At 41.3% G+C, this 24,510-nt stretch overlaps 1 protein-coding gene across 2 annotated transcripts in view; it reads right to left on the bottom strand.

Annotated features, from left to right (window-relative positions):
- Window positions 1-17,855, bottom strand: part of Slc16a12 (solute carrier family 16, member 12) — a 69,821-nt gene extending 51,966 nt beyond the window's left edge. Inside the window, exon 1 of one of the 2 annotated variants that reach the window (XM_013017099.1) lies at window positions 17,798-17,855. The gene's annotated coding sequence lies outside the window, so the exon portion shown is untranslated. Of the gene's footprint in view, window positions 1-16,545; window positions 16,593-17,797 lie in introns of those variants that run through there. The other variant, XM_013017102.1, reaches the window with a different exon arrangement.
- Between the last annotated feature and the right edge of the window lie 6,655 nt (window positions 17,856-24,510).

The raw sequence follows: 24,510 nt of genomic DNA, 5'->3' as shown, positions 1-24,510 counted from the left end.
GATTCTAGGATTACTGTAATGTTAGCTATCAGGACTCTCTGGGTTCCTCCAATGGAAAATTCCCCAAATCGGAGATGTTGAGAGCCTGGATTGATACAACTAATGAAGGAGCTTCAGGTACAAATTGGTAGAAACAAACAGGAATCCTTGCCACAAACATTCCCATCCTTAACACCCACTGATGTAGTAGAAACCAGCCAAGCCAACAGGGGCATGGAAGACTAAATGCTCAGTGCCAGAGAGCTCGAATCCCTGCCAGCTGCCTGCTTTTTGTCTCTCAGCCACTGCTGAGAGCAGACCCAATGCAAGTTCATTTGTTGAAATAGAAGATAAGGGCAGTCGCCCATGCTTATGCTCATTTTCCCACAAGAAGCTCAAAGGAAAAGCATAGGGTGTCTACATCCACACTCTCAGGCTTGTTATTGTAGTGATCTCATCAGTCACATTGCAGAAAGCCCTGCTTGAGCACTCATTAGAAAACCAAGCCGGAAGAGAACTCCCTAGTGACTCTTTGAAAGCTGGAGGCTGGGCTATGGCTCTTCAGCCTGAGCCACAAAATCCACTGCACTGATTGCAGCCGTCTAAAACACCACCAAGTCATTCCGAATTAAGTGTAGTCATTCATCACAATCAGTACCATGATATTTTTTTAACAATGAAGTATTGTTTTCAATTGAACAACAAAACTAAAGTTAAATAAGGCTAGTACCTATTGCGATTTGGCAAATCAAGGTGACAGACTAAGTAGAATGATGAGAGGAAGCTAGTCCTACTTATAATTCTAGTAATCTTGTTTATATAATAATACCTGATCCCCAAAATATTGGTCAGATGATACTAACAAAATCAAAATCTCTGAATTTATCCACAGGAGCATACCTTTGTGTCTGACTCATTCACTCTTACTTTGGAAATCATTCTGATATAATTATTCAAATAGACTAGGGCTTATTCTGGCTGAGTTGTTTATTAAGGCATCAGTGGAGTTGAAGGTAAACTCCAGGAAGGTAGAGATTTCGGTTGATTTCATTCACTGATGTGCCCTTAGCACCAAGAACAGAGCTGAAGTATTTTCTGGAGGGTAAATGAACCTTGTCCATGCCTTCCCCCTTATGACTACAGCCAGGATGTCACTACTCAGCTATTTCACACTTAAGCCCCTTTAAGGATGTTTGGCTTTGCAGCTCCTGCCTTAAATGTGGTGCTAAATGACATGTAAATAAATAGACGGTCTCTATAACTGACAAGAGTTCTTGTGGGAGTTTATATATCCTTGATATATATGATTTATGATCTTGATTGCACAGAATATTTGGTTAGCACTATTTTTACCAAGGCTCCTAGGAGTGTAAACATCCTCAGACTTATTATTAGAGCAAAATGATTGTATTATCTGAAAAGTGAAATTTTAATTCAGTGTCGAGGATTCATTCTTTTTGTTCTCTTTACACTAACCTCTACTAGGACAGAAAGAATGTCTAAACAATTGTTATTGTTTTTATTTAGTCATTTTTGTGTCCATACGAGGGCTTGAACTCAAGCCCTAGACACTGTCTCTTACCTGTTTTGCTCAAGGCTGGTGCTTTATCACTCGAGTCATAGCTCCATCACTTCTGGATATGTGCTAATGAATTGGACTTCTCTGCCTAACCTGGGTTTGAACTGTGATCCATAGATTTCCACTTTCTGAGTAACTAGGGTTACAGATGTGAGCAACAGTGCCCAGCTCTAAGTTATTGTTTTGTTTTTGTCAATTGTGGGGGCTGAACTCTGGGCCTGGGCACTGTCCCTCAGCTCTTCAGCTCAAGGCTAGCACACTGCCACTTGAGCCACAGCACCACTTCTGGCTTTTTTCTGCTTATGTGGTGCTGAGGAATTGAACCCAGGGCCTCGTACTTGTGAGGCAAACACTCTACCATTGAGCCAGCCTCCCAGCCCCTGGGAAATGATGACCCAGCTGCAAGTTTTCTGATCATTTTTACTGGACAGCATCTTAGTTAACAAAGCAGATTGGCAGCCATTGTTCAGAGACGAACTGTCATGTTCTCACAACTTTAAAATACCATAAATTACACTATGGTTCACTGACTTAACAACAACTTGCCAGGAAAAAAAAGGAAAAATTAAGAACCATTACTCAATAAAATATATACATCTAATGTCAATCAGACCTTATTTCATTAAAAACAAGAGGGAAATTTTGCACCTTAAACTTGGAGAAAGCTAAGACTAGTCTTCTCAGCTTCAAGCCCAAAGTCACTCAAATGATAATATTTACCTGCAGAATCAAAGCATCTTCACTCCTTCCATGAGAAGTGGCTGTCTAACAAGGGTAGGTGTTAGAGAAACAGCAGTCTTGGTGAGGCAGCCCCTGGGCCTGGCACCAACTGGTAAGGGCCCCTGTTCCCTGCTTAGAAGACAGAGCAGTGATGGCAGGGGTCTGGAGGGCACAGACAGCTCTCCTTTCTGGAAAGGGTGGGCTGTCAATGGACACTGGCTTCTCTCTGCTGCTAAACTGGGGACTGTCTTGGTCCCCAAAGACAGCGTGACACATGCCTCATCCAGGTACCTCCAGAAGAGGATAAGGCACTCTTCCCTTCCAGCAGCTGTTCTACTGGCCGGTGGAGGGCACAGCTGGCTTCCCTAGGGGGATTTGAACATGTGGGGAAGTTTGAAAGTACACCACCAAACTGTTCACCAGGTAAGGTAGAGGAATGGAAGAAGATGGGGGATATATGATATTTTTTATGCCTTTTCTAAAGTGTGAACACTCTTAAGGGTAATTTAAAAATATTCCATCTGAATAAAAGCAAGAAAAGCAAATAAAAGCATACAATTGATATTTTAAAAGATGAGGGTTAAAATTCTATCTGTTGGACGGTGGGGTCGAGGAAGGTGGTAGACAATGAAGAGAGGAAGGCAGTAGAGTTCAGTCATAAAATTCAATGTATAGGCAATAAAATTAAGGAAGTTAAGGAAAACTGGGAGAAAATGGAGGGGGTGACACTGTTCAAAAAGAAACTTATTTACCTGACTTGTGTAACTGTAACCCCTCTGTACATCATGTTTACAGCGAAATAAAATAAAATAGAGGACGTTGAGGGAAGGGGTTGGGTTGGGAGCGATGGGGGAGAATAGTGAAAGGGGTGGCATTGACCAAGAAGCAGTGTATTCCAAATCTACTTTGTTGAGTGGCAATTCCTTTATACATCTGAAGACATTTAAGTTACATTCGAAAAAGAAAATATACGTTCTAAAACTCTATGTCTGATTGACTTTTCTGATTCCACACAAGTGACTTCTTTGGTCTCCATTTTCTACAGAGTCATTCTGGCCCCAAACAATCCAGTTCCTCCCATAGTCCCTCTGCTCCCCAATGACATGGCCATGCGTGTGGTCCTTGTCACCGGTGAAGAGGGCCCAGCGACAAGGATCACAAAGCAGATAGTTCATTCCTCTCCTTCTCCTGTAGATCAATTAGGCATTTATCTAAAAAGAAAAATTCAAACCCTTCAAACTAGCTATTCTCCTTCAAGGAAGCTATCATAAGAACATAACTCAAAATAGAAAAAAGTTATATCCTAAGCATTGTTCATAGTAAGAAAATTTGAAACATTAAGAAAAATAATACAGGGCTGGGAAGGTGGCTCAGTGGTAGAGCACTTGCCTTGCATGCATGAGGCCCTGGGTTCCATTCCTCAGCATCATGTAAGCAAAAAAAAAGAAAAAAGCCGGAAGTGGTACTGTGGCTCAAGTGGTAGAGTGCTAGCCTTGAGCTGAAGAGCTGAGGGACAGCACCCAAGCCCAGAGTTCAGGCCCCACGACTGGACTCCCCCTCCCCCCAAAAAAGAAAAATAATACATCCCCTAATTAACTTCATACTTCATGGATGGGTCCTATAGCCACTATCCTAATACAGTAAATATTCAGGCTTGACCTCTTTATGAGGTTCAAATGAGCCAAGAAATATACAGTTGGGTTGATAAACCTTTGTAAACCTCTCTTCCATTTCCAAAAGCATAAAAATGGACTTTTTTTTATATTTGGAAAAATAAAGGAATAGTGAAAAGTATCCAGTATTTTACACACACACACACACACACACACACACACACACACACACACACACACACCTCCCTGTATTTTGTACCTCCTCAATACAAGAAGTCATGAACTAATGAATGAAAGACAATTAAAAAGAGAATAAATGATTCAGACTCCACAGCCAGTTGCCACCTAATCTATAGCAATTCATTCTCCCCTTCATGTAACCTAACTTCTCATAGACTTCGTATTCTAATACACTGCTCTATCACATAAACAAACAAAAACAGGATTCCCCCCGCCCCCAGGTGAACCTGAACATACACCTGTTCTTTGCCCCGATTCTTGGACCCTAATGTACCAGTCCTCAACCTGAGATGGTAAATAAAGTATGGTTGTGGCCAGTATATGCTTAAATGAACATAATGAGAAGTCACTCAGATCTGTAGGAAGTGCCTAGAACATCTAAATAAATGCTCAGTAAGTGGGAGGGTTGTTCTTACTATCATTAAATGAGCATAGTTCATTTGTATAGCTACTTGGGAGTGTTTTTAAAGTGCTTGCTTTCAATTCTCACAACAGTCCAAAAAGAAAAAAAAACAACTGGGGCTCGCAGAGCTGGCAACTTGTCCAAATTCATAACAGCTCACATATACCGAGGCTAGGGACTTGACTGCCTTCCTTGACTCTGACACTTCAACCAAGCTCTCTGAATTTCAAATGATGTTCTCTAGCCTTCTCTCTTATCATGGACTTTGTAGCTAATGACCAACATCCATTTTACTGAAAACAGCTAATCAAGAATTTTAGTAGCTGTGTGTAGTACATTCTTATCACCCCAGCCCTTGGGAAACTGAGAGAGGAAGATTGTAAGTTCAACGCTGACCTGGGATACATAAAAAGATTCTGGTACTAAAAAATAATGCTAATCTCATTACTCCTGCATACAATGAGTATTTACAGGAAAATGTTGTGATTCAATTCTTACCAAAGACTTGAGGAGAAGTCTTCTGGAAGCTTCTAGGAGAGGCTTCCTCATTGCTGAGTCAACTGCTCAGCAAGTTGAGACTGAGCCAACTGCTCTCTTAATGGTGCCTCAATCCCAAGCTACCAACCCTCAGCTCTTCTCCATCAACCTGAACATCCCAACCTTTCGATTCCTGTAACTGGTGAGGCAAGTTCTGTGAGAGGAAAACTCCCAATTGTGCAGATGAAAAATTCCAGCAGAAACAAAATGCAGGGTGTCATGACTCAGTGACAGTAGTCTGTACCTTCTATTTCTCACATGTTGAAATCCAAAATCCTCATTACTTGATGTAGCTTCTGTAGTTACCAGCTCTGTATGCTGAGTGTGCCACTGAGGAGCTGTATAATTTCAGGCGAGTCCCTTAACCTCTCTGTATTGCAGTTGCTTTTGACTTTAAGTTAGGTTTAATAATAACAGAGTGACGAGAATCACAGACACCAGAGTCCAGACATTCTGCTCCTGTATTTCCTATTATATATGGGGAATTACTTTCCTTCCTGTAGAAGCTAGTCCAAGTCAGGTCTTCTGCTCCTTAGATCACCAAACATCCTATCTGATACATTTTCTGCTCATACCACTGATGTATCAGATTAGTGCATAGATTGTATCCCTATGGTAACCCTATGTCTTTATAGGTGGGCTTTCATAAGTTTGCATCAGATTTAATTCCTTTGTTTTCCCCCTAGACCCTTATACTGGCAGAGGAGAAAAGGGGATGTATGTACAGCTGGATGAGGGGGAAACATATCACTGGTTTCCTGTCATGTGGCTAACTATAGAAGTGGAGGACACCACACTGAGTTCCACTGAAGCCTCTGGCCTCTCTCCCATGACCTTTTCCCAACAAGTCAAAACAGAGCTCCACATCTGGAAAGCTGGACGGTTTTCAGCTGTCTCTTTCTGCCTAGAGATTGCTATACAGCACATTATCAGGAGGAAAGGGAAGGGATGGGAAGGAGAAAGAGATTTCATTAGTGCAAGGATGATGATTTGGCCAAAGGAACCCAAGTACCTTATGAAATGTGTTGTTTGGCCAATTCATACTTCAAGTTCATTTTCAGAAACCACCATGCAAAATAGAAAGTATTCAACTTTTCCTTGAAAATCTATTTCTCCAGAGCTTCGATTGTTTTTAAACCTATGCCATATGCCAGCTAATCTTTTCTATATTTCCCAATAACTGAGTTTCAGCTCTTGGAAAGCCAAACCAGACCTTGGTACTACCAGGCATCATCCTCCAATGACAGACCCTCATTTTCTATCTCTGCAACAGAGATAAAAGACAGGTTTGCTTTTGCCTTCTATTCCCTTCTTTCCCTCTACATATCCTTCATTCTGTCTTTAAGAAGAGAGGATAGAAGACCAATTTTCTATCTCTGTAATCCCAGCCACAGCCTTAACAACTTCATATTCCAGAAGATTCATCTGCAGCCCCCTCTTGGCTACATACTCCCGAAGCCACACATCAGCCTGCTATCAGGTGTGCCACGCTTCACGTCTGTTGTAAGGATTAAATACTCTCCCTATCCCAACTTACTGTACTCCATAACTCTCAAACTCCTAAACACCAGCTGTTCCTGGTTTTTAACCTTCTTGGCCCCCAGCTCCCTGCTATTCCTATCTCCAGTCTACTAGCCAGCCCTGCTTCCTTCTCCTTCTCCTTAAAGACTGGAGCTCATGATCTAACACTTCAGTTGCTCTCTTGCTGGTGCCTTCACCCAGGTTACCAATCTCCAGTTCTGAATCAATCCAAATACTCCCATGCTTGGTATTCCTATGACATGTAGGTCAAGTTTATATATAGATATATGGGTTTTTTGGTAAAAATACTGTACAGAGGGGTTACAGTTACATGAATAATGTAATGAGTACATTTCCTAATGAGCATTGTTGCCTTCTCCTTAGTTTTTCCCCTACCATCCCTTCCCTCCCTACCTTCTCAACTCTACTTATACCCGACCCCCTGCTGAAGTTGTAAAGTTCATTTTCAACATAGTGTCTTGTACATTTAATTATTACAATGGGTTAACTTGTATCCCTATTTAAGCATTTTGTTATTTCCCTTCCCCTCACCAAATTAGAAAAATATATATACAAGATGCAGGGCACCGGAATCAAATACAGTGAAAACAGGAGTTATACCATGGGGGAAGGATATACCAAAGAAACAAAAAAAATCACATATATATTATAAATATGTTAAAAACAATAGCAAGAAAGAAAAAAACCACTTGTGTCCCTATATGGGGTTCATTTCGCTTAACATCATCTTATATGGTCATATGTACATAGCTTTTTTTTTTGGTCGTGGGGCTTGAACTCGGCCTGGGCACTGTCCCTCAGCTCTTCAGCTCAAGGCTAGCACTCTATCGCTTGAACCACAGTACCACTTTCGGTTTTCTAGTGGTTTTTTGGAGATAAGAGTCTCACAGACTTTCTTGCCCGGGCTGGCTTTGAACTATGATCCACAGATCTCAGCCTCCTGAGTAGCTAGGATTACAGGCATGAGCCACCGGCGCCCTGCTTGTACATAGCTTTTGACCTTTTCTGCTTATCCTAGACATATACTAGTTATTGCAAATAAGGGAAACCATGATAGGGCAAGTTTTGTAAGGGGAAAACTCCCAGTCATGCAGATTAAGAATTGTAGCAGAAACTAAGTTCTGGGCATCATGACTCAGAGACAGTATTGTACCTGTTTCTTGCGTGTTGGAATTTGAAATCATTACTCTGTATAGTCATCATTTTCCTTAGGTAGCACAATGGTTGCCAATTCTGCATCCTGAGTATGCCATTGAGAAGCTGTATAGCCCCAGGCAAGTTGCTTAACCTTCCTAGCTGCTTTGATTTTAAATTAGGATAACAATGACACCTTTTCAAGGTTACATAGGAATTTAGTGAGTTACTTATGTAATTTTAAGCGTGCTTGGAACTTAGTGTCCAAAATATTAAGGGACTATTTTATAGAGACAATTTTTTGCCTTTAGGATTGCCCTCTGTTTCCTAGCTGTCTAGTTATCATCCTTTTTTCTCTTTGATATAATTTGAACACAGATCTCTATGTCCTCCTTAATCTGTAATTTTACTGTCTCTCTCTCTCTCTCTCTCTCTCTTTCTCTCTCTCCCCCTCTTTAAACATAGAAGGAAAAATATGGGGGGGGGGAAGGAGAACAAAAAGCAGAGAAGAAACTCCTGTCAGAATCCCCTACTCTAACATTGATTATTTTCTTTTCACAAAACCAGCCTCTGAAGCTGTCTGTACTATCTTCTTTTTCCTTCTCACCTCCACCTTAGCAGAATGGAATTTGCCCCTGGTCTCCCTAGCAAGACACTCAAGCTGTTCTTGTCCTTGTCACCTATTGTTTACTGTTACCCAAATTAACTGGCCTCTCTCTAGCACTATTATCAAAACTGGTTCTCCCCTAAAGCTCCATGACAAGAATCTCTCCTGTTTGTCCTTCTTTTCTACAGATCTCTGCTTTTTACTTTTTTATAAGCACTCATGATAGTTGTGGCATTTATTCATTCATTCAACAAATGCATACTGAATGCTTACCATAGGTTGGAGTTCTGTCTTAGTCTGTTTTCTGTTGCTAGTAACACAATACCACTGCCTGGGTAAGTTATAAAGAAAAAAAGAAGGCTGTTCCAGCTCGTAATTCTGGCTCAAGGTCAAAGGGCTGTATTCGATGATGCCCTTCTTACCAGTAGTATACAGAGACAGCAAGCACAGAGCAGCATATAATTTTAAAAAATAGAAATAATGGGAGAGACCTAGTCAAACTGGCTCTTGTGGCAGACCCACTCTGGAGACAACTCCATGCATCCATTAATCCACTAATTACAGGAATGAATTAATCTACTCAGGAGAGCAGAACCTTAATTATCTCTTTAAGATCTCATTTGGTCCTACCTGTTTATAGCTCATAATAGGGATGAAATTTCTACAAGGGTTTCAGAGAAGATAAACCATATTTAGACCATAGTAGATACTGGATGGGCTGCTCAGGATAGTCAAGCAGGAATGGCAGAAGCTCCATGCAAGAAGCCACTCATCTCAGTGTAGACACAACACAGACCTATGAGGTCAGAGGTTGTGCCGGGGCAAAGACATTGTGAATAAGACTTGCAGTCCTGCCCTTATAGTTGGCCCAATGAAAAAGGCCAACACATAACTAGACAGAGTATAAAAACAAAGGTGCAAATGCCCAAGCTATGCCTTGGGTACAAAGTAAGGTCAGCCTGGTTATCCTTCCTTATTCTTCACCCAGCTTCATAGCCCTTCCCTCCAGTTTCCCCAGAATATTATAGCCAGACATCAATTTTTAAATGATCCTCAAAGATGATGTTCAAATTTTGCATTTATTGTTCCAAATAGCAAACTGCCTGCTAGACCTCTCACCATATGTCCTGTCCGGCACCAAGCACCAAAAAATATCAATATAAATAAAAGGCTCACTGTGAAGCATTAGCCTTACTTCTCATATGTATCACCTCAGCAAGACTCCTAGCTCAGCATCCTCGTAGGCTTTCCTTCAAACTTCATTTTTGACACTATCTATGTAAAATATAAACTAACCAAACCCCAACTGCCACTCCACTCTTAGGCTTAGAAGCTGCCAAAGCAGACTTGTAAGCTCATAGTTCAACACACAAGACATTAAATGCTCTTGCTTGTGCCTCTCCTCTGGTCTGTCCTAGCACCCTATCTATATGCACCAGCACCAAGGGGCCATCATGGAGAACTAGCAGTGCTTTTTAATCACGGTGTACTTTTCCACCTCAGTGCCATTGTTCATGCTATCTCTGCTGCCCAGAATGTTCACCTTGTACATTTCTGTATCTCTTTAATGGCTTGAGCAACGTAGGCTGCCTTAAGTGCATCCAGCTCTAAATTGCCACAACAGGCAGCATTAATGGGACTCATCACAACATCGTGGTTCTTTGTACACACACCTGTCTTCCCTGGGAGATGGAGGGTCTGTGGGACTTCAGTATCCAGAACATGCTGGGTACACAGTTAATATTTGCCCATTGAAGAGATAAAACCATTGATTTCATTTAACATGTTTGAATCAAAATATTTTTACTGGAGACTTTACAGGTAATTAATTCTCATTGATCCAGTTTACATGTCTCCTCCTCAGCTTCTGTTTACGACTATTAAAAGTTAAACCAAGCTGGGCGTTGGTGGTTCATACTTGCAATCCTAGCTACTTAGGAAGCTGAGATCTGAGGATCACTGTTCGAAGTCAGTCCTGGCAGAAAAGTTCATAAGACTCTTATTTCCAAAAAACTACTTAGAAAAAGCCAGAAGTGGCACTGTGGCTCAAGGGGTAGAGCGCTAGCCTTGAGCACAAACAGGCTCAGGGACAATGCCTAAGCCCTGAATTCAAGCCCCAGGACCAGCCAAAAAGTTAAACCAAAACTTCACCTTACTACAGTCTTTTCTGTAGCCAATTATGTATCCCAACATGTAAGAATTCATAAGGAAAGAAAGAAGGCCCTATGAAGATTCTGAGATGCAAATCTGATTGTAGCAGCTACTTATTTTCATTTGAAATTTTAGCAAGATCTTCATCTCTTAATAAAATTGGAATGTATAATTGTCTAAAGTTTGTGGGGTTTTTTAACATAGAAGGTAAATAAATCAAAGAAATATTTTTAAAAAATCAAGGAAATCAACTTAATACAACATAGAGAGTTAATCCTTGAAACCATGGCCAGCCCTTTGTCCCTGTCAGATGAAACATCCTATGAAGTTCCTTACATTAATGAGTACTTATTTGTTCTTTACATGGGTGCTTTGACTTTTTTGAGAGTGTCTCTAAATTTTAAAATTAAGTTAATTAATTGTTTCTTGGCGGGATTTGTGCCTAAATTTGCCAAACAGCCACTCAGGGTCTGTAGGTCAGGGTCTGTATCAGTGAAACACAATGAGTCACAGAGCCCTGTGGAGCAGGGATGTAAGCTTAGTGAATAATTGCACAGGGGTGAAAAACAGTGACAATTCACTCAACGACAGGGGAAGACTGCTGTATATTGAACAGAGAAACTGTAGACAGTAAGCAACAAAAATATGAAAAATAAATCACACTCAGTTGTTTTAATCAGGCATGTTTATATGCCATAATAACCATTTATTGCAATAATAAATTGAAGAGGAATATGATCGTTAAATATGATAACACTAAGTGGTTTTCAACCCTGGTTAGACATGAGCTTCACTAGAGAACTTTAAAACTACCTGTTTTTGACCTAGTCTCAAAATTACTGAATGGGAATTTTTAGGGGAGAACATTGACAGTAGTATGGTTCTTTCCCCCAGGTGATTCTAATGTATAACCAGCGGAATAGAGTCTTGAATCAATAGATTTATGCATGTGGAGCCGTCAAGTATCTACCAGAACAAACTATATATCTTTGATATGAGTTATGCCTGTTGGAACTACATGTTCGTCATGATTTAATAGTGCCAGTAAACTGACTTTCCCATCTTTGAGTGAAGAAGCAACCCTGTATTATTTCTTACAACAGATTTGATTCTGTTGTGTGCATGAAATTATTTTGTGTATGGTTCTCCCATCAGCTATGCTGTGGCTGTTTTGAAGTTACAGATTCAGAGAGCTAAAGTTGCTATTTCAAGAAATACAGCTGGTTTCAATAGATAAATATGAGCTCATTTCCATGGAAAGTATTTCATCAAGCAAAGCAGAGTTGCAAAAACAATACCAGTTGTCCCCCAAATAAGTAATTGCACCATTCGTTTGTAATAAGTCAATGAGCAACAAAATGATGAAGTGTGCCCAGGAACATGTTGAAAAATTATAGTTTATACATGTTCTGAGAAATAAATTTAAAGTGTTTGTGTAAATATGAATCCAGGCATCATAACAGAGTTTGGGGTAGGAAAACTGATTCTTATGCAACTTGAAAACTAGGTTCAAATCTCATCTATTATCTCAAGTAACTATTTTTGTATTCATAAGAGACTCATAAATGGGAATTTCTACCCAGATAGTGATGAACTATTTTGGACATATTCTTGAGATTCAGAAATTGAAGGTTTACTCTCTTTTTAAGTGAAGCAGTCAAACAGAAGTCATTGGTATAGAATCAAAAAGTTGCTATGACATATTTTAAATTGAATGGGCAAAAGTAAATTCATTAACTAATCTTTGGCTATTATGTCATGACTACAGTTCTTTGTTGCCTTTCTTGGTTAAATCACACCCAGATTTCTTGCTTCCATTTCTAAAATTGGAGAAGAAGCTTGTAAAAACAGTTGCATAGAAATAGAAGTCTTCCTGTTTTTCTTGTACTTTCCCAATATTTTATACTGGCTGTTCTATGCATAAGTAGTAGTTTGTTAATATTGCTTTGTTAAGTTTTAAAAGCTTTTAAGATTTTCCTTCTTCATGGATACCAAATTCATAACATAAACACTATTTTTTCAGACTAGAATCTTTAACTTTCTTTTTTTGTGGTGCTAGTGATCAAATCCAGGGTCTGTGCATGCTAAGAAAATGTTCTACTACTAATTAACCATTTTAAAGTGAACCTGTCAGTGTTAGTCTTTTTTTTTTTTAGCAAATCCATAATATTTTGCAAGCTTACTCTTAATTCTAGAACAGATGCAGCACCACACAAAAGAAGTTCTGTGTCATTATCACTCACTCCCAGTTCCCTCTCCCTCCATCTCCTGAATTCTGTGGATCCTCTGGTCTCTATGGAGTATCTCTTCTGGACATCTCATGTAAGTGGAATAATACAATAGAAATTCTCTTGTATTTGATTTTACTTACATTCTTAAAGTTCATATATTTACATAGATGTTAGTATAAATACATAGATGTGTGTATATATGTATGTGCATATACACACACACACACACACACACACACACACACACACACCTTGAAATCGGGTCCTTATACCCACTAGGCAGGTACTCCAGGACATGAACCTTCTGCCCAACATATTGTTAATATGGCTTACTTTCATTGACTATTATAGTTTAAATGTCAGATGTCCTTTAAATATGCATTTATTAATAGAGTAGTACTGAGAGGTGGTGGAACCTTTGAGATATAAAGTTTTATAAAAATGTCCTTAGGTAAATAATTGAGGATATGCCTTTGAAGAGGATTGTATTGCCCCACCCATTCTTTCTCTCTCTCTCTCTTTTTCTCTCTCTCTCTTCTCTCCCTCCCTCCCTATGTTCCTCCTTTACTCTTTTCCCCTTCCTAGACAGAAGGCTAGGAGTTTTCTTTGCCATGCCCTCCCAAAGCACCAAGAATAAATTTGTCAAATTAATTAATGAACGTATTGACTAATTAACTAATTACATCAACTTACTACCTGACTACAGCAACTCCTCTACTGCCCTCCCCCCAAATCAATGTATGCTAAATAAAGGAGGGATGAGTTTGATGGGTCCAAGTAATATGTGAATGCAGGCAAAAAATCCACTTCTCTGGGTGCCTAGTAGACACCAAAAATTCTGACTCTCTCCTAGTGTTTGACAGGGTCCACCTTTAAATAGAACATTAATAGGATATAATGGCACTTCCTGATGTCCTTTAATGTAGATAAAATTAAAAACAGAGACAGGAAATCTTTGTGCTCAAAAATCTCCCCAACATCTTTAACTGTTGGATTTGGCTTTTCTCAATTATATTATGTATTATAATGGGTTAGTTCATAGAAATATGAAAAAAAACTACTCATGAGAAAATGCCTTCAAATTTAGACTTTAAAAAAGCAGAAGTAAAGCATTTGGTTAGGAGAGAAATGCAAAAAGAACCCTAAACATTAAAAAACTTTCTTTTTGGCTTTATAAGACCAAAAAACTGCCAAGTTCATTTTGATAAGCTTTTGTTAAGAACAACAAACATGCCTGAACTTGCAAACCATGCTGTTTTGAAGAAAATGCAGTGGAGAGAATTAGAAAATGCTTAAAACAGGAATGTCTGATTAAAAAGGAAAACTAATATATTGTCCGTTTTCCCAATGAGTCATGACTGTGCAGCCTATTCACATGGAGGAGAATGGGGGAATCAAGACACAAGCGACACAGAATAAAACACAGCACCATCAAAATGGATACAGCCAGGTATATCTTACAGGCTAATACAGTTAGTCTTCTATACTAACATGGTAGCACCAACACTCAATTAAGTTTAAAGTCACCCCAGTGAAGTTCCCGAAGGCAATGAACCCCAAGTGAACATATGTTCAATAACTAAATGTAAGAACCCCAACTCATCTATTTTAGAAAATCAGTTCATAAAAGCCAAAGCAATTTCCTCTGGGTTTGTTTTGTTTCCCATGAATACAAAACAAATCAACAGAATCATGGGATTGGAAGGAAGATAGATTTAGAACATTTATCTTCTCCAGGCAAAAATTGAAATGCTCTTCCAGCTGCCTAAGAAAATCCTAGACAGTTCCTAATGAATGAATTGGAACTTTAGCCCCACAGGATCAAAGTTCTTTGTTTTGTTCACTGGCAAAACCTAAATGCCCAGAACAGCACTAAGACACTCAGTAAAAATCTGTTGAGCTGACCTGCATGGCATGAGCTTGTAACCCCAACACTTCACAAGTAGAAGGACCATGACAAGTGGAAGCCAGCCTGAGACTCCATAGCAAGGGGAAGGCCAGGCTGAGTAACATGTCTAAAACCTGTCTTAATTAATTAAAAATCAAAACTGATTTCAATTGAAATACTAAAAGTGTTGCACAAGGCTAAACTGCTAACTACATCATTTTAAGATTCCTTTAAATTGTAAGCCGTGACTTCTATTATAGGTCATTAGTATTAATCACAATAAATGATGCTCCTTTACAGCCACTTTGCTCAAGCCAGATCCACCATTGTAAATCATGCCTTTAGCTTTTGGCAGTAATTACTGCAGACAACATGGAATCGGAAGAAACTCCCCAAGGACAATTGCGGTAGGCTTACTCTTGCCTAATTCTCTGTTAGGTGTTCGCCTGAGACATACCTGCACATTCATCTTGACATAAAAAGATTTAAAATATTGCTTAAAATTAAGAATGTATATAGATAAAAGTAAGGATTCACATATGTGATATATAATATGCGAACACATTTAAAGTTGTGCTACCAAGTCAGTTTGAACAAATTAACCCTTGTCTTCTATTTCAGAATCTTAGAAGCCAGTTTAAAAATAGAAAAATAAAGAAAATAGAAGGACAGGAGACTGATATTAGATGACTCTCGTCATATCATTTTTGTTCAAAATGCCTAGAGATGACGTGCCTAGAAAATTGGCCTAGGAAACAGCAAAAATGCTATAACTAGCCAATCTTGCTCACCTGGAGCTGAGCTTCCAGGGGTGTGAGCCGATGTGTTTGAATCTAGTAAGTGATTAATTTTTTGGTTACTAGGATCCTGTGATTATAAGTGATCAAAGTCACTCACTCAATAACTCCTTTCCTTCCTGTCCTTCAATGCTTCGGCAGACACAGACGGACCCCGTGGGAGAACTCAAGTTTATCATGATTTAGGAAGGAAGACAATTGGGACAGTCAATTTCAAAAGCTGGTGCGCTCAGACACCTGTAGAAACATGGCGGGGGGGGGGGGGGGGAGGGTTAGAATTTGGCAGGACTGGCTTTCCTTCTAGGTGAAGCCAGCTGAGCCTCTGGAGTGCCCAGCAAAGAATCAAATAGGAGGAATTAATTACAGGCCCAATCAGTGGAAGTGTTTGGCTTAGAATGCAGAATCGTGAGTTCATTTTAACGGGCATCGGTGATTTTCCTAATGGACCAGGAGAGAGGGCGGCCCAGGGTTGGGGAGGAAGAGGGAGAAAGAAGTTTAATTCATGCAAAACTTTGAAGTCTAGTCTGATCACCCAAGGGGAAATAAGTATTTTAGTGGGATACAGAGGTGGGTTGTAAAAATGCAACGAACGCAGAAAATTTAGACGTGGGGAGGAGGGAGCGGGAGGGGTGGCGAGGGAAAGACGTGGTCTCCGGCCAGCGGGAAAGTCTGCATTTGGAAACCGCAGGAGATGGAGATCGAAGCTGTCCAGCTCCCCAACCTCGGGCTCGGCGGGGAGCGCGGTGCCACACGGTGAGCGCGGGAAGCACTTTCCATCCCTGCCCGCGACGCGCGGGGCCGCCGCCCACAGCCGTGGCTCTCGGGGCACCGGGGCAGCGACAGCGGGGTGGGTGGGGGAGAGAGAGGGGAGGGGGAACCCGAGGTCTCCGACAGCTCCCGCGCCCCTCCGCCGCGCCGTCCTACCTCGGACGATGCCCGGCCGCGTCACCTGAGCCTGGGCGCCCGGCGCGCCAGGGCAGCGAAGAGCCGCGGGAAGAGCCTGAGCCGAGGGCGCGTCCCCGCCCGGCTGGCTCCGCACGCCGCGGGAGATCCACAGACCTGCTCTCCCCACGTCGGGCCCCCAGGCTACAGCCCCCCGCACCCGGGTCCCGCCGCGTCCTCACCTCGCGGGGACCGCTGCAGCCCTGGCGGTGGCGCACCGACATGCCCCCCCACACACACGGTGGCCCCTTCCCGGGCCCCAGGCGCTGCTGCGACCCGCGCTGGCGAGGGAGGGGCGGGGAGCGGACCCGGAGGAGGCACCGTGGAGGCCGGGGCGGGGAGGAGGAGGAGGGCAGCGCCGCGCGGGGCTGGGGGGGGAGGGGAAGGGAGGGAGGGAGGGGGGATCGCGGTAAGCGGTTCCCCCAAAAGGCACTGGCTGGTTCAGCCCGGGCAGCCCGGGAACGCGCCTCCGGGCGGACGAAGGGGATTTATCGCCGGGATCCGTGCTGCGCGCTGGGCTCGGGCCGGGGTCAGGGGCTCGAGGGAGGAGGGACGCCTCGCGGTTATGTAATGCACGCGCCCGCGGTGCCCGGGACTGTCCGGGCCCCGAGAAGATGAGACGTGCGGGCCCCTGCCCTGCCCGGACAAGCCGAGGGCCTGGTGCGTTCTCTTGTTCTCTCGTTCACTCTCCTCTCGTTCTCTGTCTGTCTCTGTCTCTGTCTGTCTGTCTCTCTCTCTCTCTCTCTCTCTCTCTCTCTCACTCACTCACACACACACACGCATACACACACACACAGAATTCTTCTTTTTCTGCAGGGTCAAAGAGCAAGCAAGCTCTCAGGAAGGAATAATACAAGGGGAGACTACTTTAGATCTACCGGGCTGAGATCTGAACCCTGCCAACTCATCCCATGAAGCAGCCATGGAAACCGGAGCATAGCAGGTTTAGTTAAAAGCATCACCTGGACCTGGGTTCCATTCTGCTGAAAATCGCATTGCTTTGGGCCGTTTAACAACTCTCTGAGCCTCAGTCTCAACTGGAAAGTCAATGATGGTAGCGGCTATCATTGCTGAGAACCGAATAAATGAGTTTGACTCAGGAGCCCAGCATGTAAAGCAGGGACCAGGAAAAGTAGACTTTGTCAAGGAGCTGCCCCGCCAGGAGGTACTTTAAGTACTTTTACTATAAGGGTCTCAATTTGTCTGATTATAGAGCAAGGCCCCTACAAGGACTAACAAAGTCTGATTTCAACTTCTTCGAGTCTACATCCTTTTTACTCAGGGTTGTCTGCTGACCTAGGGTACCAGGGGAGAACCATGTAAAACTTTTTAACAAAACTCCCTAATGGTTCATGTAAACATAAAAGTTTCGAAACAGATTTTGGAAAACCTGAGGAGACCACTGATCAATAGTAGGAAATATCTGCTACTTACTTTCTCACACAAGGAGTTGAGCTCAGAGCCTGGGGCTTGCTGGCTTTGTTCTTGGTGGCCTGATATCGCTTGAGTCTCCTGAGTTGAAGTCTCTTGGATTTTTCTGGCAGCACTGGCTTCCAGTCACAATCCTCCCGATCCCAGCCTTCTGAGTAGCTAGGATTACAGATGTGAGCCACCAGCACCCAGCCAACTTGTGGTGTTTTATAGAAGAGTCTAAGAAAGTCATTTCTCATTTTACCTTCTGGCTATTTTGTTTCTTCTCCTCCCCTCACCTCCTGTCCACCATAAATCAAATTTAAGTGCTATTTTCACTTGCAAAACTACTCTAAGTTAGATCTCAGTGATGATTAGTGAATATTTGTTTCAAACACGCCTAAGAGGGAACAAATGCTGTGTGTAAAAGAACTCATTAGCAATGGAAATGAGCCAATAAATGCAGGAGCAACAGTAAGCCCAGAACTCTGAGCTGTGAAGGTCTTTAGGTTAAAGACTTCAACACCTTTTGTGTTTTAAGAAAAACACTTCCCTCAGTTAAACATTCTTTTGGGTGGCGTATAAAATTCCATTTCTATTTAAATAATGTAAGGCAAGGAGTTTTCTTTAAAGAAAAGGTTTTATTGACAAATAGCACAACCTCACTGATTTTCTTCTAAATCACAAATCCTATGCCTTTCACAAAGCCCAAAGCAAATATTTTGTTGACTCCATGAAGTGCTGTGTCATTGTTTTAACCCTAGAGTGTTCAGATTTGGATTGATTATATCTTGGGCAGAGTTCAGTAATAGTAGGCTGCTGTTGTTGATGATGATGATAACTAAGTATAGGGAATAAGCAGAGCCTGATTGGGAAAGGTGACTTCCTGTAGGGCTCTTCTCCTAAGGCTGTGGAAAGTATTGCTGTCCTACAGGTGAGCATGTAGAGGGGAGGTGGAAGGAAGAAAGGAAGCTCTTTCTTCTTAAGTTGGAGGGTTGAAGTTTCTGGAGGGAGAAGAGAGAACCCTTCTGTTTATACTCAGTGAGAAAAAAAAGATTATTTGTCTGGTCAAACTTTAGTTCTCAACTTTCTGTGGATCATTCGAGCATTTTTTTTAAAAAAAACAAAATCTATTTCTAGCAAAAAAAAAAAAAGTAGTTAGCAAAACCCTTCCTCCCCCATATCTGATCAAATCTGCCCAGTTGGACTTCATGTCCAATCACTCTGACCTAACTTTATCAAGAATTCTGTTAGGACAGACTAGCCAGAATCTTCTGTACCCCTGCTGTTTTCTCTTAGTGATTTTCCATCCTCAGTCCCTCCCCCCCTCAACACACACACACACACACACACACACACACACACACACACACACACACACACCAGTTTCTCTCCTATAATTTCTCAACTTCTCAGGCTGTATTTGATCTGAACCTCGGCTCTCTCTCCTCCCACAAGACTTCATTTCAGTGGTCCTCTACCTTCTAGGGATCCTGAATAAAGTCAGTATCATTGTTAAAGAACCATTGGAAGCATTGTTGCCTCCTCCTTTGTTTCCCCTTTCCATCCCTTCCCATCTCCCAACCTCCTGCCCAGACAAAGTTGTAAAGTTCGTTTTTCAACATAATGACTTGTACAGATCATGGTTTTAAGCCAGTGTGACAATAAAATGATATAAACATTTAACATTATGTGAAAACCGGCTTCCTTTTTTCTTTAACAGAGGACATGGTACATAATTGCATCCTTAAAGAACCTTTGGTGGGTGGAATCAGCTAATCTAATACCTTGACTGCGATTAGTTGCTCTGCTACACTCTCTTCTCCTTCCTAAACTTTCCAGAGCTGAGAACTACTTAGCCTTAGGACATAGCATAATTGTTCAAATTCATATCAATTGTAGCCAATAACTAACAAGCAACTGTCTTTCAAAATCATATTGCACTATGGTTCAGTAGAATTAATTTTCAGCTGGGATTCTGAGACGCATGGAACCTTAAGGTGCAATCATTAGGGAAGGAATTGTTGTTTATCAAAGAACAAACAGGAATGTGTAAACTTAGCAGAAAGAAATAAGAACATTGCCTCCAATAAAGGGAATTTGGGTGTCCACACCAACCAAAAGGTTGGAGGTTGGGGATTTGACTTTAAGGTTTTTGCCTAAGTGAATTTAATTTTTTATTGTTAAGACAAATGAACCTTTTAAACATAACAGCATATATCTAACATTATACAAACAGCATGCGTAAGCTATCTTTTGCCATTAGCTACACATTTTAGAACAACACATGAAAAAGAAAACAGTAAAATCATTCTCTAGATACCAAGAGACAGATTTTTGGAATAATTTTATTCTCAAACTCCTGTACACATGACTTTTTTTTCTTTTTTTGTGGGTCGTGGAGCCTGAACTCTGGGTCTGGGCACTGTTCCTCAGCTCTGCAGCTCAAGGCTAGCGCTCTACCACTTGAGCCACAGCACCACTTCTGGCTTTTTCTGCTTATGTGGTGCTGAGGAATCGAACCCAGGTCCTTACGCATGCTAGGCAAGCACTCTACCACTGAGCCACCTTCCCAGCCCCCCACATAGCATTTGTTTAAAGTATTTATTAGCTTGTATTAGTTATACAGAAAGATATTTCATTGCTACATTTCCCCAGGTTTACCATGTGATCCAATCATCCTCCTTCCCACTTTTTCCTCATCACAAATAATCTGTTTAATTACACCGTGGCCCTTTAAAAACTCACTTTCTTAACTGTCTTTCTTAGTTTCTCTTACCACTTCACTTCTTTCTTAAGAGCTTTTTCTTTTTCCTCTTTTAAAATATATTTTATTGTTATTATAGAGGTGATATACAGAGGGGTTACAGTTACATGAGTCAGGTAATGAGCATATTTCTTTTTTAACCCTCTCTCCATTATACTCTCTCCCTTCTCTTGCTCTTTCCCAAGTTTTCCTTCCCATCCCCACCCACAAGATGAAGAGTTCATTTCCCAAATAGGATCTAGTGAGCATCACTGTTGTATTTGTACACCTTTTGTTCTATCTTTCCTGTGCCCCCCTTGCCCTCTCAAGAACAAATAAACAAATGAGACAAAAAGAAAAGACAACCAAAATATCAATAACAACAACAAAAAGCTCTTGTTTCCTTTTCTTAGAGTTCATGTCGTAAAATATTATTTTATATGATCATATACACATAGCTATTGAGCCTTTGTGATCACTCCTATGTATATTCTTCTTTGATTTCACTGCTCAGGGCTAGTGCTCTGCCACTTTGAGCCATAGCTCCACTTCTGATTTTCTGGTGGTTAATTGGAGATAGGAGTCTCATGGACTTTCCTGCCTGGGTTGGTTTTGAACCATGATCCTCAGATATCAGCTGTGTGAGTAGCTAGGATTACAGGCATGAACCACCAGCACCAGGCTTAAGAGCATTTTCTTAAGTTCAGGCCTGACTTCTCTGCTCTCCTTTTTTAAAGCAGATCTCAGGCCTTTTCTTGTGAGTGTAGTTAATGCCTACTGTCCTCAGCTTTGAGTTTCGTGTTCTGACCTCACACTATACTCCAGTCCTAGTCCCCAGAAGCCCAGTGGATAGTTTCCCTGGCGTTCACTCCACTTTATCACTTCAAAAATTTTAAATGTAAGAAACTGGTGTTATCATCACAATTTGTTCTTATCTCCCCAATAACTCTCATGTTTTTTCCCTCTAACATTACTGCTCTCACTTACCCTGACTTAAAGCCATGAAATTATGTCAATACATATATCTTTTTCCTGGAGTTATAATATAACAGAAAGACATTGAATTTGGAATCACAAGGTCAGGAAAAAAAATACAGTTTTACCACATTTTAGCAGTATGGACTTAGGAAGTTTCTTAATACCCCCAGATCTCATAATTCTCATTTGTAAAATGAGATCATTTAGTACCATACCAAAAAAAAAAAAAAAAAAAAGGATTGAGCAGCAACCCAGGCCTACCGTGTTGATGAAGTAAGGTTCTTAAACTCAGCACTACTAGTATTTTGGACCTGATAATTCTTGGTTATGATTTTGGTCTGTGCGTTAGCAGCATCCCTGGTCTTTGCTCTTTAGATGCCAATAAAAACGCTCCCGGTTGCAACAATCAAAATTGTCTTCAGACGTTGCCAAACATCCCCAGGAGGACAGGGGAAGACCTGGTGGAGCCATGGTGCCTTTCTGTCTGGTTCCTTCAGGGATTACCAGAGATGATGAAGAGAAAGCAGGTGGTGCAGTTCTTGACCTGTGACACCATTTGCAAAATATAGATGTCTGCTCATTCATGATGCTCTGTCATTGGGAGATATTCTCTGAAACCACTTGGGGGTGGAGGAACATGTTTAGAGGAAAATGGTTTTGTCCTAAATTACAGGTTCTCAAATATCACTTTTGGATTTAAACAACACCAAAAAAAAAAAGGTTTTATATCACATTTGATTTCTCCATGTATTGTCACTGGCCTCAAACCTCACATTCCTCATGTATAGATTTCTAAAATTATTATAGCTTCATGATTTTACTCTCTCTCTTCTTCCTCATCTATACAACTAACTTTTCTCATGTTTTTTGGACCCAATAGTCTTTCTACCAGAAAGTCTGTTGGTTCCTATTTCCCATATTTTTGTTTGTTTCTTTATTCTCTTGCTCTTTTTTTTAAAGCATATGTTAGCTGTATGTTTTGTTTTTATTTTGAGACAGGGTCTCCTCCTCATATAGTTCAGGTTGGTCTTGAACTCACAATTCTCCTGCCTTAGCCTCCTAAGTGTTGGGACTACAGATGTGTGTCATCACACCTGGCTTGCTATTTCTCATATTTACTCCATTGAAATGGAACCTACTTGCCTGTCAGTAAGTCTTCTTTCATCCAGTCAACTTATCTAGCCTTCATTATTGTGTCTACTATAACTGAAGTCAATAACCATTGTGGATGGCTAAGCCAACATCTTAATCCATAAAATTGGTTATTTCTAGCCCAGGTGCTGCTGTGTAATTTGAGCATTCTCTGACATATCTAAGGCTCTTCTGAGACTATACCTAGAATAGAAGTACATGTTTGTGTGGAGAACAGGAAGCAAAGAAAAGTTCCTGGTCTTTCAATCACATGTGAAATACGAATAAGAGAATGTAAATTTCTCATGGTCTGGCTCACAGACTTTCAAACCTACTAGCTCTTAATCTCATGGTACATAACACAGGATTTAATAGTTTTAATAACATGCAGCTTCATTTTCTAGTAAATGTGCAAGCTTATTCACCCCTATTTGGGGTCGACAGCCTTCACCCCAGGTCATTCGCAAGCCAGGGCCCGCCACCGTTGTCTATTCCCACCAGCTCAGCTGCATCAGCAACAGAATCCAGATGCCAGTCTCAGTCTCGCTCTGGTTCTAGTGTGTAATCACCAGGTGCCAACTATAGAATGTATTGTCTCTGCTCTAGGATGTTTCCCCTGGCTACATGACAGTTCTAAGATATATTGATCTGGCTACGTGCTAGATATAGAATGTATTGTCTCTGCAGTAGGATGTTTCCCTGGCTGCAAGCTAGCTATAGAATGTCCTGCTCTGGCTGTCTGCTCTCTCCAGTGTCCAGCTGTGACTATAAAGATTTCCTGCCCCAGCCCCTTCTTCTGCCTTTGGACTCCTGACACTATATTTACCTCTAAGGCTGTGAGAGCAGTTTGCTACTCTCTATCTCGTGAGAGATAGCCTATCAGTCTCTAGCTGACTTTAAACTCTTCTTTCTTCTCTGTGACTGTGTGTCTGAGTGGTTTTCTGGGTCAGTGCTTACAAAATGTACTCAAAGTCTCAAATTTCTACCTCATGTTTTCTGAAGAACCTATTTGGTTTTATGTTTTGGCTTCTCTAGACTTTATTTGGATGAAATTATTTATTTAGCCAAATACTGGTGGCTCACATCTGTAATCCTAGCTACTCCAGGGGCTGAGATTTGAGGATTGTGGTTCAAAGCCAGCCAGAGAAGAAAAGCCTGAGACACACAATAGAACACCTTACAATAAGAAAAGGAATGTGATCATTTTGTTTCAAACAAGAAACAGCTTTAGATAAATGAAGTATCCCCTGACGGGAAGAGTTCAGAAGAGAAATAGAATGTTTGCAAGCAAAGCTATTTTGTAAGTGAGACTGAGGCTCTTTCTTGGATTATTTTAATTAGCAAATAGGAAATCAGTATGGGCAGGAGAAACTGCAGGTGATAATATTTACAGTGGGAAAGTACAAAGTAGATTTGGGTGTAAATAAATAAACCATTTTGATGAGAAGAGAGAAAATCAATAGGACAAAGTGACTAAAGAGATATGAAATGGAAGAGACAGGCAAAACATATGTGTCTCCAGACAGAAGGAAGTTGATCATTAACAGCTTGTAAATGATTCAATGCTGAATGTAGAACTCCAAGTGGGATCAAAATACCCAGCTCTCTGTTGGAAATTTGAGACAGGAGCCAAAGGAAAAAGCCCAGATTAGAACTATGGTTTGAAAATCCTTAAGGCCTGAGAGGTGAGATAAAGCTAGAGCAGCAGGGGCAAAGACTGGCCTTTTGGAAATGCCTGTGATGCCTACTGAGAGAGATAAGGGAGATGCACAGCTGATCACTAAGCAGGATGGAGCCAGTGCCACACAAGTTCTCTAAGAGTGATGACTACAGAGAGAAGGGAGAGAGCTGGACACCAGCAATGGGGAAACACTCACTCTCA

Source organism: Dipodomys ordii, unplaced genomic scaffold (assembly GCF_000151885.1).
Source record: "Dipodomys ordii isolate 6190 unplaced genomic scaffold, Dord_2.0 Scaffold34, whole genome shotgun sequence".
Taxonomy (NCBI): Eukaryota; Metazoa; Chordata; class Mammalia; order Rodentia; family Heteromyidae; genus Dipodomys; species Dipodomys ordii.
This window is presented reverse-complemented; position numbering and strand designations above follow the sequence as displayed.